Source organism: Rhinatrema bivittatum, chromosome 1 (assembly GCF_901001135.1).
Source record: "Rhinatrema bivittatum chromosome 1, aRhiBiv1.1, whole genome shotgun sequence".
NCBI classification, from domain to species: Eukaryota; Metazoa; Chordata; class Amphibia; order Gymnophiona; family Rhinatrematidae; genus Rhinatrema; species Rhinatrema bivittatum.
Window position 1 is genome coordinate 523,281,266 of NC_042615.1, and position 19,797 is coordinate 523,301,062.

A 19,797-nucleotide genomic window follows, 5' to 3' on the forward strand; every position below is an offset into this window, starting at 1 on the left:
AAGGAGTTTGTGCATTGAATGTTTTATGTATTCTCTTTCCTAAATACAGTTTTGAAATACTACTTTTATGATTGAACATTGATATAGTGCCACAAGGTGTGTAACATAGCGCTATACAGATTACATATAAGAGACAGTCCCTGCTCTTTGGAGCTTGAAACCTACGAGGCAGCCACCAGCCTCTCCTTCTGTCAGACCCTCCCGATGCACTTTCTGTTTGCTCTGACTCTTGCCTCTAAACAGAATGTTGAAGGGGCAGAGGGAATGTTCTCGACTGAGTACAGTGAAGATTGCTTGTAAAGGGTCTCTTCCAGCAGAGTCTGCATGAAGCTGACCAAAGCATGCTAATGTCAGCTGAACATGCAAACTTTTGGGCTATTCGTTTTTTAACAAAATTTTAACAAAATTTTAACAAAATTTTAAAAATATGGCCTCAGAATTATTGTTATTACATTTTCACTAGAAAATGGACTGTTTTGGGGTTTGTTTTTTTTTAAGTAAAACCGACATGCATGTTTCTAGAATCTAGATGGCCCTACAATTGCTGGTGCAGGAAAGGAAGTGTCTGAAAGACACAACTAATAGTCCTGGTATGGGGGGGGGGGGGGGGAGCCTTCCCTGGACTAGACACAAGAATGATGTCCAATAGAATCAGCAGTGTGCAAAATTCTGCATCTTCTGGACTTGAAAGCTGGGAAATTCATGAGCAAATCACAGGTGTATGGAAATGCCCTAGGTTTTAAAAACTTACAAAATCAACGTACATTTTGGTTCTTTGCCCAAAACATTACTCCTAACATCATTCAGTGAATGAATTAAATAACTCAAATATGTATAATATTCACAATTGGAACTGGTGTCGAGCCTTAGCTCGTCTTTTCCATGGAGCCAATCTTTATCCATTCATTTATAGGGTAATTTTCAAAGGGATTTCTGTCAGTACAGCATTTTATGTACAGAACTAACCTTGTCCAAAATTGCCTGCCCAATATGTGGGTAAACTTACACACGTATGTCAGGTATTCCTGTGGGTGGAGTTGGGGAGAGGTTTGGATTTATTGTGTATCCCTTTTGTATATTTTATAATTATGCATGTAACTTTTCACAAAGAATTTGTGCCGAGGTTTTAGCAGGTGTTATGTTTTGCTATGGCAGTGAACCCTGGGCCAAGGTGAGAGGTGTCACCGCCCACAGGGAGGAGCCCCGTGGGCCTCACCGTCGGTAGGCGTGGTCAGTAGCTAGGACTCAGCTGTAGAGTAGACTTTATTATGGGAGAGAAAGAGCATAACCCGTGGAGCGAGGTATGCAGAAATAAGACAGTTCGTGTGCAGAACCCGAGGAGTGGATAATGCAATCAGAGTAGAGTTCAGGAGCTGTGGAGTGAACCCAGGGAGATACCTCAGATGAGACAATCCGGTAGTGGCCCGCAGTGCTGGGTACGCCAGGCAGCCTTCCAGTGGAGATGCAATACCTCTGGTGTGTAGATCCGGTATTAACCCGCAACGCAGTTTAAGCCGAGGATGACTGGGCAAGGTAGATGATGTAGAAGGGATCTGAGGTCCTGGAGCTCAGATATACTGAGATGTAGTAGAAGCAGCTCCTGCAGCGCAGGGTAAAGGTAGCGAGTCCTGCTGGAGAGAATGTGGTAGTGGCCCGAGGCACGGGGTACACCGCAAGAAATTCCAGCAAGTCGTGGCAGAAAGAAGTTGAATGGTACTCACAAGGCTTGGTTCCAAAGATAAAGGCAGGAAGGCCCTCCAAGGAGTGGATAGCCTAGGAACGCGGAAGAGCCCCCGAGGAGTGGGTACTCAGAGCGTTCCCTACCGACACAGGAACAGGAAGTCCAAGGAGAAATGGATTCAGCAACGAGAAGAGCTCCTTGCTAACTCGTCCTAGTGCAGGTTCAGTCAGCTTAAATACAGCGAGGCAGTGACGTCATGCGGAGGGGACACCCCCGAGGTTCCCGCCTTGACGTGAATAAAAGGTGATCCGTGCACGCGCGCGCTAGGTAACTCCAGAAACAAGATGGCGGTCAGCATCGCCCACGCCGTCCCGGGGACTCCAGGGAGGTCTGCGTTTGCTGGCGGAGGCCGCCATTCTTCCAAGAACAGATGAAGTAGCCAAAAAAGAGGTGAGCATAAGAAGTCGCAGCCGTCTGCGACCGACGGGCGCAACAGCAGGTGTACCTTGTGCAGGTAAATTTGGTAGGATAATTTTCAAGGTGGACTTAAGCGCATATTTGCCTACTTCTTAATGCACGATGTTACAAACGTTCTCCCTGTCTGTATAAAATAACCTTGTTTTGCTACAGACATTATTCAGTTGCACTGAATGGGCCAGCGGACACACTGACCAACAATAACAAGCGTTCTCATTGTATGAATGGATCTGGTCTACAGATATTTAGTTCTGCATCAATTTGACATCAGAAAGCTCTCACGTGACCGTCCAGCCCTCCCACAACTCATATATGTTTTGTGGAAATGTTAGACTGCCTTGAACTTAAAACGTTTGAAATTATTTCTTATCATGGGGCATCTGAGAGCCTATCCACAGTTTTAAAGACAGTGAGCAGAACAATTCTGATGGCCTTGACGACAATTACAATATATGAGACTAGGCATATTGAACTATCTTTGTATGTATGCTAATATATATATAATTCCATGGCAAAGCACATTCATCCCTATCACTGAAATAGTTAACAAAATGTTTGACTTTTGTGCTGAAGCACAATGTGTAATAATGTTGCACAAACTTCTTGTATGATACAGTGTAAGATTTTTTAGACAACGGAATATAGCATGAGGAAGAACTACTCCATAGCCCTTTGTTCTCACTGTTGGCAGCACATCAGTGAAACGTGAGTTTGATATTTTTGCATGGTTATTTGCCAGTGCTCATTGTACAGAAGCGGGATGGTTTTTAACTGAATGCGGCACGCCCACAGCCTGAGGCAGCCAAATGCCAAGAGGAATAACCTTGCATTGCTTTCCATCAAGGAACCCAGTGCTTTTGCATCATCATTTTCCTCTGATACTAAAGATGCTCGTGCTTTGAAGGGACAGAGGGTCTGCCTGACTTGGAGACCTACGTAACCGTGTGGGGAACCTGCGGTTTATCCTGGGAGAATGGTGTGAGGGACCAGAGAACCTCTTAATCGGGAAGAAATCGGACCCTGAAGGTTCTTTCCTATGTTGCCCCCTACGACAGTAACCAGGGGGCCACCGGGTCGTGCTGTCGTGGTGTCAGGGTGACAATTCACCTCGGCATCTTAAGGTTTCAGAGGGTCGAAGCCCTGCACGACGCTGCAACCTCAGGAACGAGACCGGTATACCTGAAAGCGATGTCTTTCCATGGAAAGCTGACCTTGCTGTGTGCAGCCGTGCATAGAACCCTCTCGGGAGGTTCACACTCGCAGGGCAGCAAATCAGGGAGCAGCACGAGGAGGGAGAAATGTGGGACGGATTGCTGCCCTTCACCTAAGACGTTCCTGGGGTAAGCTCGTAAAAGATGTACCGTATGCTTTCTGCAAATGCCAGGATGCGGTCCTATGGATGCTTGCATACAGCTTTACTAAAATTCTCATTCCACACACCCCCTCCCCCCACTCTTTCTGCCTGGTTTCACCAAAGTGACATTTTTAAGCTGTCCTTGGAATGGTTATTGTAGCAAGTGCAGCAGAAGCGGCATTGCATCCTCCTCCCCCCCCCCCATGCATTTGGGGTGATATGTAACCTTTTTGCAGTAGCTGAGAGGCATGGACAAGCCCCGCTGCTTAAATGAGAATGCAGACTCTTACTGACAGTTTAGTGGGGAAAAGGTAGTAGTGGAAGGCACGATTCCTGGGTTTAAATCCTGGCCAACGTACCTAGCCTTTGTGTCACCACAAGTGCCAGCCCTGTGGGCGCTTGAGCACCCCCAGTTTTGTCTCTAGTACTCCTGGGAATCGGGAGCCGAGAGCTCCATGCTTCAGGACTGTGGGAGAGGGTAGGATGGAAATACTTCTCTCTCTCTCTCTCTCTCTCTCTCTCTCTGCTACTCCTCTTGCCTTCCCCTGCGGCCTAATGGCTGCAGGGGAATCGGAGAGAAGCAGCGGTTTAGGACAGACAGGCTTCCGGTCTTCGGCCTGCCATGAGGTAGGGTAGAGATGAGGAGGGATGCTGAGAGAGGAGGGACTGGGAAAAGAAGAGGGGGACAGAGAAATTGTGAGGAGGGTGAGAGGGGCTGAGAGAATGCTGGCTGGGAAATGGGATTAGCTGTAAAAGGAAACACTGCTGGGAAGGTCTGGGAGAGGAACCGAAAGAAGGAATTCTGGCTTGGAGAGGAGGAGAGGGACTGATGGGGAAACTTTGCGAGAGGAGGAGCAGAACAACTTTTGAAGATGAGAGGGATTGAGAGAGGAGGCCGTGCTGAGAGAAAGGGAGATGGGGAATACAGACTGAGCGCGAGGACGTGGGCTGTGATAAGCAGAGGAGCTGGCACAGGCTTTGGAATAGGGTGGGCCACTCAGGCTCTGGCCCGCTCAAATTTTGGGCTGCTATTCTGGACCTGTGGCTGCCGCTTCTGGAGGCCCTGCATGGCTTTCTGCCTTGTCTCCCGCCGGTCGCACGAGAAAGGCAGAACAGAGCAGGAATACCGGCAGGTGCTGGAGGCGGAGCTTGGTTGCCCCCCCCCCCCCCCAACCGAAAAGGTGTTTTGCTGCCCCTGGAGCCTGGGTGAGAGGATGCTCCCACATAGCTCCTTTTCCATTCCTCTTCACCTCTCTCTCCCTCTTGTGAGAGGTGAGAAAGACTGGAAAAGCAGCTGCAGGGGACAGAGGAGGGGAGTTGATAAGGGGCATAAAACAAGAGCAGGGTTGTGAGAAGGGAGAGGATCCGTGGTGGAAGGCAGAGGTGTGAAGGAGCGAGGAGAGGGATGAAGTGGCAGGAGGGTTTGAGACGAGGAGGAGGAGGAGAGAGGATAATGAGCTGTGGCAATCCAACTGCAGATAGAAAGATTTACACACGGAGGAAAAATAACAGAAATGATAAAGAAACAAAAAGAGGACCAGAAAACAAGTTTACAAGAAAATGTATGAGGAGGCCGAGACCTGGGATAGATTAAACTACAGACACAAAGGTTGGAAAGTTGTGTATTTTAAAGTTCGCTGTAAATTTCTGTGCAAGTTGGAATGGTTCAAGGGTAGGGGACAGGCAATATCTGCCCTTTTATTCCAACCCTGCAGACCCCGGGATAAATAAGATATTTTACTGGGCCGGGGAAGGGGGAGGAGGCCGTGGTGGTGTGTGATGCCTTGGAACGAAAAGCTCTCTTTTAACATTTGCTCCCTCTTGGCACCACCAATATTGAGAGGGGCTGCAGTCGGGGCTTGAAGTGAGGGGGGGGATGGTGTTTCCCTTGTTCACAAAAATAATAAAGAAAAAAATCATTCCCCTGTTGCATCCTGCAGGAGGCAGCAGTTGTCTCTGGGGTTTCCAAGCTGAGGGTGGGAAGCACCGCATGCAGCTGTGGCCCTGCATCTGGGGAGATGGTGCCTGCTGGGCTGCCAGGGCTCAGGATTTGCAGGTGCTAGAGTGGCTTATGAACTGCTGCAAGGGATGGGGGCAGTTCCTGAAAAAAAAAAAAGAGATGAGCTTGGGCTCAGGGAATAGCGAGCGATTCAAGCCTGTGGAGAAGTGGGAATCACAAACTGAGAGGCCAGAGCTAGGGCCAAGGGTATTAGGCAACCTAGATGAAGCTTCAGTTTTGCCCCCTCCCCTTACGCACCTGCTTACTGGCAGCAACTCTGGCATAGCATCCCCTTCTCTTTCCTTGCTTAGTTTCCCCCTCACTCTCTTCTCTTCAGTTCCTGTATTCCCCTGCCTTTGACTCCTCTCTCCAGTACCCAGCATCCCTTCTCCCTAGCCCTCTGTACAGCTTCTCTCCCCTCTTCTCCTCCCTGGCATTTTCCTCTTTTTTTCCCTGTAACTCTTTGTTCAGCACACCAGCATCATCCCAATCTTTGTCCCTTATTTGCAGTATCCGAATCCTCCCTCCACACCCAGAATCCTCTCTCCATCCCACCCTCTCCTGCCCAGGACCTTCTCTTTCTCACCCTCTCCACAGCCCTTCCCTCCCACCCATGTTCCTCGGTCTCTACATGTAGCCAGCATCCTTTCCCTTTTTTCATTAGGTGCTCTGCCTTAAAAGTGGATGGGCAGCATCTGGAGGTGTCCTGAGTTTTTAACACAGCCCCATCCCCATAAAAAAAATGTTAGCAGCCTAGACAACTGTCTAGCAAACCTAATGGAAAACCTTCTCTGTTAATGAAGGGAAACGCTAATGTGCTGAAGAGGGGTAAGGGGAAGAGAGCAGTGAAGGGAATGGGTGAACTAATGGGCCGATAAAATACAGTGCGCTCCAGTGGAGCACACTGTTAGCCCAGGTTTGGACACACGTTTTCGACGCGCTAGCTTTACCTCTTATACAGTAAGGAGTAATAGCGCGTCGAAAACGCGCGTCCAACCCCCCGAAACTAGAGATGTGAATCGGAACCAGAATCGGTTCAGATTTCAGTTCCGATTCACATCTCTAGAAACTAATAGCGCCCGCAACATGCAAATGCATGTTGATGGCCCTATTAGTTATTCCCGTGCGATACAGGAAGTAAAATGTGCAGCCAAGCCGCACATTTTACTTTCAGAAATTAACGCCTATCCAAAGGCTGGCGTTAATTTCTCTCGGCACCGGGGAAGTGTACAGAAAAGCAGAAAAAACTGCTTTTCTGTACACCTTCCGACTTAATATCATAGCGATATTAAGTCAGAGGCCCCAAAAGTAAAAAAAAAAAGTAAAAATTAAAAAAAATAATTAAAAATCGGCCTGCGGGTCGGAAGTCAGACACTCAATTATGCCGGCGTCCGTTTTCCGAACCCATGGCTGTCAGCGGGTTTGAGAACCGACCCTGGTAAAATTGAGCATCGGCTGTCAAACCTGCTGACAGCCGCCGCTCCTGTCAAAAAGGAGGTGCTAGGGACGCGCTAGTGTCCCTAGCGCCTCCTTTTACCGCGGGCCCTAATTTGCATAGGCCACCTTCCTGAATCACGCGCCCAGGAGAGTGGCCTGTGCGCGCGCCGGGAGAGCGGGCACTCGCCAGCTCTCCTGCGTTTTTTTCTATATCAGCCTGTAAGCTTGCAGAGGAGGGGACCTAGCTGAGCAGAAATGGGAAGAGAAACTGGGAGAGGAACAGAAAAAGTTGGGTGTGGGGGAAATGGAGAGCAGAACAGGATAAGGGGGGGGGGGTGTATAGAGAGGAGCAGGTAGAAGGGTATTAAACCCCTTGCCTTCAAATATAAAAGTCAAAGTATGGCCACATAGGAGGAGAAGAAAATAAGTGCAGAGGAAGTAAGGAGAGGAAGTGAAATAGAGGATAAAATGGGGAGAGGAGGAAGAAGAGATTAGGAGAAAGTGAGAGAAAAGGGGAGGCAGAAGTGGTGTGGATAGGTGAGAGGGGAGGGGTCAGAAATTGTAGTATGGATGGGCTGCGCGTGGTGGAGAGGGGGAAGGAGATTGGTGGGGATGAGCTGGGTTGGGGAGAAGAATGAATGGTGGAACTTTGAGTGCTCCCATAGCTCTGTTTTGGCCACATGACTCATCTGCATGTCAACATTACCTGCTCCTCTTTGGAGATTTAAATACAGGCTGATTGGTCAAACCCATGTCCCACTGAGTTTTTTTTTTTTTCATTTTTTTTTGGCTGGTGGTGCTGTAATCTGGATTCGGTTCAGCATCCCCCAATCGTTTTCAAACTTGGCTCCTATGGTCACCTTAGACCTGTAGCTAGCTGTACTTTCCTGGGCATCAGCTTGAGAATGGATAGGTGCAAGAATATTAACAGAGCCTTTTTCCTGCTCCCCTTCATTTGTTGTTTATTATGTAAACCAATGGCAACCATTCTCTCCAGAGTGGGTGGGAATGTGCTTTTTTTGTTGCTGATTTTAATTTGAGTGTTTTTTATGTGAAATGAGGCTCTTTTTGGATGAAAGACCATGTGAATAAGTACATTATAATAAGCAAGCAAAGGGGAAAAAACCCCAACACCTTACTCAAAGATAGTGAGACTGTGCCTTGTCAGGCACACGCACAAGATGAAATTTAATGTGGAGAAGTGCAAGGTGATGCATATAGGGAAAAATAACTCATGCTATAGTTACACAATGTTAGGTTCCATATTAGGAGCTACCACTCAAGAAAGAGATCTAGGCGTCATAGTGGATAGCACATTGAAATCGTCGGTACAGTGTGCTGCATGGATGCTGTACTATGCTATGTTTGAAATATCAATAAAATATCAATTACAAAAAAAAAAAAAATCAAACAGAATGTTGGGAATTATTAGAAAGGGAATGGTGAATAAAACGGAAAATGTCATAATGCCTCTGTATCGCTCCATGGTGAGACCGCAACTTGAATATTGTGTACAATTCTGGTCGCCGCATCTCAAAAAAGATATAGTTGCGATGGAGAAGATACAGAGAAGGGCAACCAAAATGATAAGGGGAATGGAACAGCTCCCCTATGAGGAAAGACTAAAGAGGTTAGGACTTTTCAGCTTGGAGAAGAGACGGCTGAGGGGGGATATGATAGAGGTGTTTAAAATCATGAGAGGTCTAGAACGGGTAAATGTGAATCGGTTATTTACTCTTTCGGATAATAGAAGGAAGTTAGCATGTGGTACATTTAAAACTAATCGGAGAAAGTTCTTTTTCACTCAACGCACAATTAGACTCTGGAATTTGTTGCCAGAGGATGTGGTTAGTGTGGTTAGTGTAGCTGGGTTTAAAAAAGGATTGGATAAGTTCTTGGAGGAGAAGTCCATTACCTGCTATTAATTCAGTTGACTTAGAAAATAGCCACTGCTATTAATTGCATCAGTAGAATGGGATCTTCTTGGTGTTTGGGTAATTGCCAGGTACTTGTGGCCTGGTTTGGCCTCTGTTGGAAACAGGATGCTGGGCTTGATGGACCCTTGGTCTGACCCAGTATGGCATGTTCTTATGTTCTTAGTTAACCAGAAAAGGATATCCTGAGATCACTGCAGACATGCTGCGTTATAAAGCTGATAATGATGATGGTTAAAGCTTGGAGGAAGAATTAAGTAGGGAGCCCTTGGCAAGGCACTCATTTTTGAGGGATATTTTTTTTTTCTAAGTTTATGTATCCATATATGACAGTGAAGAAATGAACTTAAATCAGCAATGTGTCGAAAGATAGTAGCATCATACAAAAATGCTTCGTGTCAAGATACTGTACCACCTATACACAGAATCGACTCCTATGCACAAGTCCAATCATATACACTTCAAAATTATACCAGAGCCATTTTTTTAGGTTTTACATTGCACATCAAAGCCAATCCCAAGAAGAGCTCCACCCAAAGGTTTATGAACCTCCATTATGTTTTTATTTTCTGTGATGTATATTTTTATTTTGTTCTTGTTGTTTTGGTATTAAAGTTTCTAAATACTTTGTTAAAGATAAAGTTATTAGAAAAGTAGATGTGATATGAGCCTCAAGCTACATGGATTGAGTTTCTTAAAGCAGAGGTGCTGTGTGATCGAACTGCAATAACTTTTATGGTGAAAGTAAGTGCATTATGCATATGTGTAATCCAATCAAAATTTTCCAGATTCTAATACTTTTTAGTGCATGATTTAGCTGACATACAGTGAAATATTTTGTTTACTGGTCATATAATCAATGAAATTTACTGAACTGAGATATTGGGCCCGATTCATCAAAGTCCTTTTACCAGACACACAGAATGAGGGGAAAAAGCCTTAGGAGGTAATTTAAAAAAAAAAAAGTATGCACATAAAAAGTAAATATAAACGTAGCAATTTTCAAAAGCCCACTTACACACTTAAAGGTGAATTTTAAAAACGGGCACGTGCCAGAATTGGGAGATGTGCCCACATGTGTGAACAAGTCCTGATGAGCGAATATCTCACATCAGACAAAATAAAGTGGCAGAATGTGGGCATGGTGTGGGCATTCCAGGGCAGGGCCAAGAGATTTGCATGCATGCACCTACGGGTCTGGGCATGTGCCCAAGTCTAATGCCGTGTAAATTTAAGTAAAAAAAAAAATCAAAAGTTGCAGGCATCTGTGAGGGGTTTGAAGGGTCTGGGGTAACTGGGAGGAGTGCAGGGTAAAGAACCAGGGAGGGGGGGAAAGACCTAGGAGAACACTGGGCGAACCGGTGGATGAACTAGTGAATCTGGTCCTCGGCTGGTTGCGTATCCGTTTTAAAGTGCAGGCAGTTGCGCCTATATTGCTGGGCACACACAAGCTTAAAATTAGGTGCACAGATACGTCCGCAGATGTGCCTGCATGTTATAAAATTGCCACATCTCTGGGTGCACCCTGATGCTCTCGCGTATATGTGCACCTGCACTCCCGTTTGAAAGTTACTGTCCCTAAATGCATTCATATGTGTAAAACCCAGTTTTAAGTGCACGTAAATCCTCTTGAAAATTACCCTCTCTGTGAATCAGGCTTGCCTAGTGTGTTAGACAATTCCAACAGGCACTCTGAATTCCGCTTAGAAATATTGTTGAATCTTCCCTAAGTGTGAGGAAGCAGAAATAAGCGTACTATCTGACCATCAAAGAATTATCATTTAGTGTGGCAGGTTAGACGTATTATAAATGTCCATCAAGTGTACATACAACTTGTATTCAAAACAGTGGAAAGGGTGTCAGCATGTGTCCCAGAGGTGTTTATAGGCAGATAAAGGTCCCCTGACATGGACCATGTTTGGAAAGAACTGCACCAGGAGGGAACCTAATGGTTGGATAAAAGCCAAGAACAGAACATCAAACAATGCTCATAGAGCATCTGAAAAAATGCAGAGTAACAGCCGTGCTGTAAACAACATTAAAAATATCTTAAGAGCTTACCAAGACTTATTAGAAGTGCTCTGGATACTGAGAGATTTGGAAAACACCATGTCAGGTCTAATAGAAAATAAAATCAAAATATTAAATGGAATATCATTCCAAGTATTTAAAAGGCAAAGTCAAAAAATGTGTATAGAAAAACTAATTAACAGCAGTTGGTATAGCTTATAAACCGGCAAACTTAAGTCATTCATAACAGTTACTCCGTAATGGGCAGATTTTAAATGCCCGGCATACATAAATCCCGGCCTTTTACGCGCATGGCCGGGCCTTACGCACGCCGGGTGAATTTTCCAAGGGGCTCAGCCACGCACGTAAAGGCCGGTACACGCGCAAGTGCCGGGCCTCTTGGAAGGGTGGGTCGGAGGGCATGTACTGGGAGGGGTGGGGCGGGGGCGGGCTGGGACAGCGTCATTGTTTACTGTCTTGGAGCCTCGCACACCGGCTGGCTGCCAGCGCGCGCAACTTACTTCTATTTGCCTATCCCTTTAAAATTCAAAGTACAAATACGCGGGTATATCTTTTGCGCATTCTTATCCGGCTAAATTCTGACCTAAGTAGTGCCTTTGCCGTTATCAGTGCAGGGACTCAGGGTGGAGCTGGTTAGCGGTCGGGCCAGGTGAGCAGGCCCGGCCGCAGAGCGCAACAGCTTAATCACTAGCCAGTGTGATTATTAGGAAACTATGCTGAATTTCACAAACCTTTGTGGGACTTTGGTGCTTTTTTTTGTGAATTTTTGGTGGCAGAGCTTTTTCAGCCAAGTGCTCAAATATTTTCAAACTGCCCAAGTCTTTCCTGATTGCTTCATAGTGTACAACGTGCTAGGGTGAAGGCAATCCGCTGTGTGCCTCAGAATTTTGATTGTAGTAGTCCCTAGTTCTTAATTCTCAATCCCCAGCTACATCTGATTTCTCTTTTTGCCGTTCGCAGGTATTCCTCAGCTGAAATAAGAAAGCAGTTTGTTCATCAGCATGTCACTGGACTCTACCACCAGCGCAGTTTAAGCACTCCGACTTCTGCGTCTCTTCAGCTAGTAAGTACTATTTAGTATGTTTCTCTTTGAACATTTTACAGTGAACGTTATTTCTTTACGAACAAATGTCACTATAACAGTAGAAAGCAGTTGTCTTATTTATCTGTCTGACAGGGTCATTTATCATTTTGTGTTAGGGCTTTAATGCATTAAGGTCTTAACACACATAATAAATGTGGGAGGAGTTTGGGCAGAGTTAACAGAAATGAGTGGTTCTTAACATCAAATGCGATAGAGTAATGCACAGCAATGTGGTTTTAATGCCAGAAATAACTACACTTTTTTCTGTGTATTGTGCACGCATTAGCGACCAAAAAGGTTTTTATCACACATATGAGAGAGAGAGAGAGACCCTTGATGTACTCTCTACCTAGCTTGTAGAGAGTGCATTGAACAAATCAACTCCTCTTGTATCTTACATTGATTCAAACAGCAGAAAATCTTCAGTGATATCAACTTTGCTGTTTGTGCCCCCCCCCCCCCCCCAAACCTCACCCGAAGTTAAAAGTGCTCTCTCTTACAGTGGTATAAATTATAAAGTTTCATATTGGTCTCTTTCTCTCTCTACGGCATTTGTGATAAAAACCTTTTCGCTGTAACACACCCGTGGTGGATTACTAAGCATGCGAAGCGAAAATTTGCACTGGTGCGATAAATTTATCACACCTTGCGGAAATTACCTATGCGATGCCAGAGCAGGGAAATTAGCCTAACCACAAGCCTTTTTATCACAGGCGCCATTTCTTAGCTTCCCTAATTTCCCTTAGCAGTTCATCATTTGTTTTATCATTTTGAAGAGGTGGATGGGAGTATATTCCTATTGTTATACTCTTCCCCAACACACATGAGATTTCTACCCAAAAGATTGTACTATGCATTTAGTCTCTTGTAGGATCTTTATCCTGTTAGACTCTATGCCATCCCAGATATAAAGCACCCCCCGTCTACTACCAAGTTGATCCTCCCTATCATTGCAATATAATTTGTACCCTGGTATTTCGCTGTCCCATTGATTTTCCTCCTTTCACCAGGTGTCTGAGATGCCAATTAAGAGAAGCCAATTAAGTGTATCTCATCATTCACTGTTCTTCACTCTAACTCTCCCATCTTACTTCTTAGACCTCTGACATTGGCATACAGGCATGGCAAAGTGTGTCTTTTGTTTATATTAACAGCCTGCTTTTCAGTTGGCAGGGATCATTTGGAATCTTTTAGCTCAGGCGATTCATCACTTATAGATACATGGATTACTTTTGCTTTTCTTGGAACCTTTCTGTTGGGATGCCCTAACTCTCCTGTTTCATTAGTATCCCTTGAAGATAGTAGAAGGACTAGGGGGCACTCCATGAAGTTAGCAAGTAGCACATTTAAGACTAATCGAAGAAAATTTGTTTTCACTCAACACACAATTAAGCTCTGGAATTTGTTGCCAGAGGATGTGGTTAGTGCAGTTAGTGTAGCTGGGTTCAAAAAAGGTTTGGATAAGTTGTAAGGTGGAAATCAGGATTTGGCGATCTCTACAATTCACAAGTACATGAGGGGAGAAGTCCATTAACTGCTATTAATCAAGTTGACTTAGGGAATGGCCTCTGCTATTACTGATATCAGTAGCATGGGATCTTCTTAGTGTTTGGGTACTTGCCAGGTTCTTGTAGCCTGGTTTGGCCTGGTTCAACCTGGTCTGATCCAGCATGGCAATTTCTAATGTTCTTATGTTATCCCTCCAAAAAATGCTTGGTAAATGAGGCCCTATGTTTATGCCTGAGGCGTTGGGGGCTAAAATGACTTACTTAACTGGCCAGCTTTGAATATTGACCCCATATCTCTAAATAGATATTAATAGAGTGGTACAAAGTCTGTACCATAATCTCTTTGAAGTGAGACTTAAGTACTTTTAGAGAAGAAGAGAAATTGGGGGAGAGGAGTGGTGGAAAGGAAAGAATATGATAGACCTCCAGACATTTCAAAGGCATGAATAATGCACATGAAGCAAGCATTTGTTCAATGGAAAGGAAGCTGTAGAACAAGAGATCATGTTATAAGGAAAAAAAGGGGTGGATTCAAGATTAACATAAGGAAATAATATTTTTTCACAGAAAGGGTATTGGATACACAGAGCATCCACCAGTTGGCCTATACAGTCTATTATAATAAGCAAAAAAATACTTATAAACATAAGGATGTGAAGGTAAAGCCTGAGATAAAGTTAGACTCTGTAGTACTGCATCAAGAATGGGAAAAGGGCAGACTTGGGCGTTACGGGCTTTATCTTCCATTATGTTCTGTGTTGCTGTGTTCCAGAATACTAAAATTCCTCCAGGGCCTAATGGTGCAAGGGGTGAAATGAATTCACCATGTACTGCCACCTCCAACTACTGGCAAAGTATCTCACACCCCTGGGGTGGATTGTCCAAAAGGGGGAGAGGATATACCCCCATGGCCCAAGGTGCGGGCAGGGAAAGCTCTTCCATGGATTTTGGTCTCAGCAGATGTAGCATAGATGGGAGTAAGTGCCAAATAAACAGTCTGGGAACATGGGATTGGTGTTCCAAACGAACCTTACCTTAGCAGATCTTCAATGGTAAATAACTGGCAGCATACACCTTTGTTTCTTGTATATCCATGTCCCAACTTATTCTCCAGACTTCTATCTGCGCAAGTGTCTCCCAGTATCAGGGGTCCTGAAATGATCTCTCATCTAGGGCATGAAATGGTAAGCATCCCAGGTGGTCAGACTATGGGAATATGTTGGTTTCAGTTTCTTCCTTTTTAATCTATATAAATAAAAATGTTAAATAGTTTAGACAAAATCGCTAATCTCAGAAACCACTGAACCGATTGCTTTCACATTTGGACACAACCTTCATTTCGCATACAGGAAGGTTCTTCTTTACTTACATTACAGATATGTGACACCTGTGACAGGTAAAATAGGTTTAAAGATTTTTTTCCAGAAAACAGCGACATCTGCTGGACGTAAGCGCCATCTGTTACACCTTACACTAACACACGCTACACTAATCATTTCGCCAGTCCAGGTCCACTTCTCCACTTCTCCACTTCTCAGGCCCTCACAACACACACAAAACCTGACAGAAGTCCGGGAGGCTCCAGCGGGGGGGGGGCAAGACCGGACCGGGACACATCTCCTGCACTACGGCCGTCGGCTGCCAACAATCTACATGGCACAGACGGCCCTTTCCCTTATTATGCCACTCGGGGACACCAATGGCGGCAGTAGCCCATGTGACATAGTAAGGGCGAGGGCCCCTTGGCGCCATTTTCAGGACTGGCAGCCAGCGGACCTTTGCCCTTACTATGTCAGAGGACCTACCGCTGCCATTGCTCCACCCCACTGACATAGTAAGGGCAAAGGGCCGTCGGAACCCGTTTCAGTGCTCGCAGCCGACGGGCCAACGCCAATACATCGCTCCCGGACAGCTCCTGAATGCCCGCCCCACCGACTGACATTTTTATCAGGTCTCGGGGGGTCTGGAGGGTGGGGGGTGGTGATGAATTTATTGCGAACATCTTGGGGAGGGGTCTCGAGGGGGGGGGGGCAGGTTTCATTCATTCAGCAACTCTGGGGGGAGGGGCAGGGGGGGCTACTGTTTTTTGCAGGGCTGGGGGGGGGGGGCAGGAGAGTGTGGGGTGGTTAGTTTAAGAGAACTTTTCTCATAGGGTTGTTTTTTGGGGGAAGGGGGAGGTTCACACACAAATACATACACTAAACTTGCACGATCTCGGGAACGCACCAAAATAGCCCTCCCCAGACCACAAAACAAATTTGGAAGTGCAAATCTGGTTAGGCACTCCCCTATTTGGCTACATAACGCGCACAGATGCCCAGGGACAGACCACAGGTAGCACCAACAATTTTAATTTCCCAGGTCTTGGGAGGGGGCAGGAGGGTGGGGGGGTTATTATTTGATTTAAAGGGTTGGGATTGGGGTTTTTTTTGGGGGGTGGGGGGTTCCCACAGAAATAGAAAGATAAAGGTTTTCTGATCTGAAGGGTAGGCAGTAGGCGAGGGGAGGGAGAATGAGGGGGAAGGTGAGTGTGAGGAGAGAGAGTTGGAGTGGGGACAGGGGAGGGAAGGGGGGGTGAGTGACCAAGGGGGAGGAGGATGAGTGACTGAGGTAAATGAGCAAGGGGAAGGGGGAGGGAGGGTAAAGAACCTGACTCTGCCACTGCAACGCGTGGCCAGGTACCGCTAGTGTACATATAAAAATGTGGTTGCTGAAGGTTGAACAGTTGGGGAGACAGACAGATCCATATGTTTTCATGAGAAAAATAAACTTTTTTTTCCAGTTTTCAGATAGATCCATTTCTTTCTTTCTGGTACAACATTATTTGGTTTTTACCAATTCTGAAAATTTTGTTGTCTAGGTTGACTGGTTCAAGAATAATGCACAGGCAAGTCACAGACAAAGCAAATGCTTAGGCGATCTCTTTTCTTTCCTTTCTTTTTTATTTTTTTTAGGAAATGCTTAAAAATGTGGAGCATGAGCTTTCAAGTCCAAAAGGTCCCTTATTTATTTATTTATTTATTTTGTACTTTTTTATACCAGCACTCGTGATACAGATCATATCATATCAGTTTACAAGGAACAGGGGGTTATAGCCAGAGGCAGGGCCGGTGCAAGGGTATTGGGCGCCCTAGGCGACCCTTGCGCTGCCGCCCCCACCTCCCCGGTCGCGCCCTCCCCCCCACCTGTTTCGGTGCTGTGTGCTTCTCAGGGCGCTGAGCCATAGAGGGCGCTGAAGAGCAGCCACGTGGTGCCGCAAGCGGGGCCTGTCCCGCTCACGGCAAAGAGAAATAGAAACAGTCGGCGCCGAAACAGGCGGGGAGGCGGGACGCGACACCGTGTGCTTCTCAGGGCCGCAAGTCTCTATTTCTGTTTGCTGCAAGCCGGATAGGCCCCACTTGCGGCAACACGTGGCTGCTCTTCGGCACCCTCTACGGCTCGGTGCCCTAGGCGACCGCCAAAGTTCGCCTAATGGACGCGCCGGCCCTGGCCAGAGGAGGTGCACACTCAACCCCATGTCCCTTCTGGCATATAAATTCTCTCTACCCATGTGCAGAAAAAGCATGAATTAGTCTCTTGGTGAATCGGATCCACAGTTTGTGTTACTGCATGGATTGGATGGTCAAACATCTAGGGCTCAGGAGTTGTTGCAGTTTTACTTGCAAGTTACAGGTTCTGTTAGAACATGAACCTGCCCTCAGTTGGATGTTGTTTTTCAGTTGTGTAAGAGCTCTGCTTAAAATATTGCAGCCTGCTGGAATCAAGCCTAGTCTTTCATTGCTAGGCTTCAGTACTATGTATGGAAACAAGATCCTGGCGTTGAAATAAACTATTGAGGTGTCATTCCTTGCTTTTCCTACACATTTTGATAAAATTCAGGTTTAGGATCTTTTTTCATTTTGCCATTGTGATATCATACAGAAGGATCCCAGAATATTTTACATTAATGAGAGAGGCAGTGAAGTATTACAGCAGAGATGAGAGAGAGAGAGAAAAATTTGAAGGGCATAGTAGAGCCAATGACGATGGTGAATAGCCAACTGCAAAGTTTGGATAAGGTTGGCTCAGAGTAGTAGGGAATGAATGTAAGGGAGAATAGAGAAGTGAGGGTAAGGATGAAAGACAAAAAGAGAAAAGATACAATACTATATAAAGAAAGGAAAGAGAACTGGTGTGCTAAAGGGAGTCTCTTCCACAAAAACAAAACAAGGGTAATGAAGAAGTGGTTCAAGGAAGAAAAAGAGGGCAGAGAGGATGAAAACTTAAGATTGTATGAGGGAGTCCATAGGAAACTCCCTCAGACTACCTTAAGGGACTGGGCACAGCTGTCTCGCCTGGTCCTCCTTAAGATCCAGACCCACAAGGAATCCTGGGTGAAGGGAGGAACCCCTCACCAGAGTATAAGAACTTAGGGGCCGATGCAATATGGTGCGCTGAGCCGAGCGCACTCTTAAAGTGCAGTTGGATGCGAGTAGAATAGGCGCTAATCAATCCCCTAATGCAATAAGGGGATTAGAGCATATTCAACGAGCGTCCAACGTGGAGTGAATGTAATAGCGCTCTTCACATGCAAATGCATGTGAATGAGGCTATTAGGCATTCACTCCCGATGCAAAAAGAAAAATGTGCGTCTCAGACGCACATTTAACCGTCATCTATTAATGGCTGCCAGGAGCAGATGTTAATAGATGTGCGCATCAAAAAAAGAAGAAAAAGAAAAGAAATAAAAGAAAAAAAAATTTACAGTTGGACCCATCACAAAAACTGACGCTGAGTTTAACGGCGACAGTTTTCATTACCGGCAGACAGCCACGAAAACCGACGCCGATAAACCCGGCGTTGCTTTTCATGACCGCTAAAAACCAATGCCAAGTTTATCGGCGTTGGTTTTCCTTAGTGGCAGACAGCCACGAAAACCGGCGCTGATGAACTCGGCATAGATTTTCAGCAAACTCACAAAAACCGACGCCGGGTTCATTGGCGTCGGTTTTCGTGACCGGCGTACGGCAGTCATGAAAACCGTTTGGGTTCGCGTTAGCAAGGATGCACTAGGGTTGCAACCCTAGTGCATCCTTGCTAACACGACCCCCTAATTTTAATATTGCATGGCGCCCCCCTTTGGGCACAGCTAGGCACAGCTGTCTCGCCTGGTCCTTTGGGGCACCATGCGTGCGTTAAGAGAGCAGGCGCTGACTGTTCAGTGCCCGCTTTCTACGCGACTTTATTGCATCGGCCCCTTAGGGCCTAGAATGGTTAAATAGGCCCTGGGGACCAGGCAGGAAGCCACTGTTTGAGAAAACCTGCTATGTATAATGTCTCTGTTTCCTGAACTGCTTCATTTGTTTGTTTTGCTTTGCATTTTGTTTTTTCACTGTAAATAAATTGCACAAAAGGGAAACAAGGTATCTCTGCTCCTTATTCCTTCTGGCTGTTTCCAAGCCGCTATCACCCAAATTACCACAGACTGTTGTATGGTATGTTGAGACAGAAACAAGAGGAAGTTATCTCAGGATGGGATAAATGGTGGAGGTTGTATCTGAGTCTTTCTTTCTTTCTTCTTATATTCTTCTTCTCATTTTCTGATTTTACAGCCCAGAAAGCCCACCTGTCTAGTAATATCTGAATTAAAGAGCATTTTTTAGCTTAAGATTCTAAATCAAAATGTATTTGCCCTTCTATTGAAACATTTGTAGTCTGTGGGTTGCCCCAGAAGTGAGTGGCCGAATCCCAGGAGAGTCGAATCCCGTCCACAATTGGTAGATAGACTTCCGTCTAGGCCAGCTAATTTCCCTTCAAGCTGAGCCCTCTGGTATTGGTGGCCAACAAAGGCATGAGAAATAGGGATAGGCACCGACACAGACAAGAAGCAAGAGGCTGGACCACAGGTTAAGGAACAGGAACTAACAAGAGATCCAGAAGGCCAGGAAGGAGAGCAACAGGAGCGCTGGACATAGTAGTTTAATGTAGACATTGATGAATTGAAGTCGTCTGAAAACAGAAATAAAACTAGAGTAGAAGGACCAGAAGGTAGGTCCAAGCTCTGGCAACTGAATGCTGAGACTGCCTCAGCATAAATACAGGCCTTTTCAGGAAACAAGATAGCCACCAGGGAAAAGTAAGGCGTACAGAGCTGGGAGGATTAGACAGATTGTTCAGGCAGCTCACAGCACTCAGCCACGAATCTTTACACCTATAATATGTATTTATTTTTATTTTATTTATTGGTTTTATATACCGGCGCTCATCAGAGATATCACGTCGGTGTACATAGAACAAGAATCCGCAATTGCGT

At 45.7% G+C, this 19,797-nt stretch overlaps 1 protein-coding gene across 3 annotated transcripts in view; it reads left to right on the forward strand.

The window, feature by feature from the left end:
- The first annotated feature begins 3,353 nt into the window (after positions 1–3,353).
- The window catches only part of DOCK8 (dedicator of cytokinesis 8), a 265,097-nt gene continuing 248,653 nt past the window's right edge, over positions 3,354–19,797 (forward strand). For 2 of the 3 annotated variants that reach the window (XM_029613102.1, XM_029613111.1), the window contains exons 1-2: positions 3,354–3,498; positions 11,874–11,976. The gene's annotated coding sequence lies outside the window, so the exon portion shown is untranslated. Of the gene's footprint in view, positions 3,499–11,422; positions 11,563–11,873; positions 11,977–19,797 lie in introns of those variants that run through there. The other variant, XM_029613120.1, reaches the window with a different exon arrangement.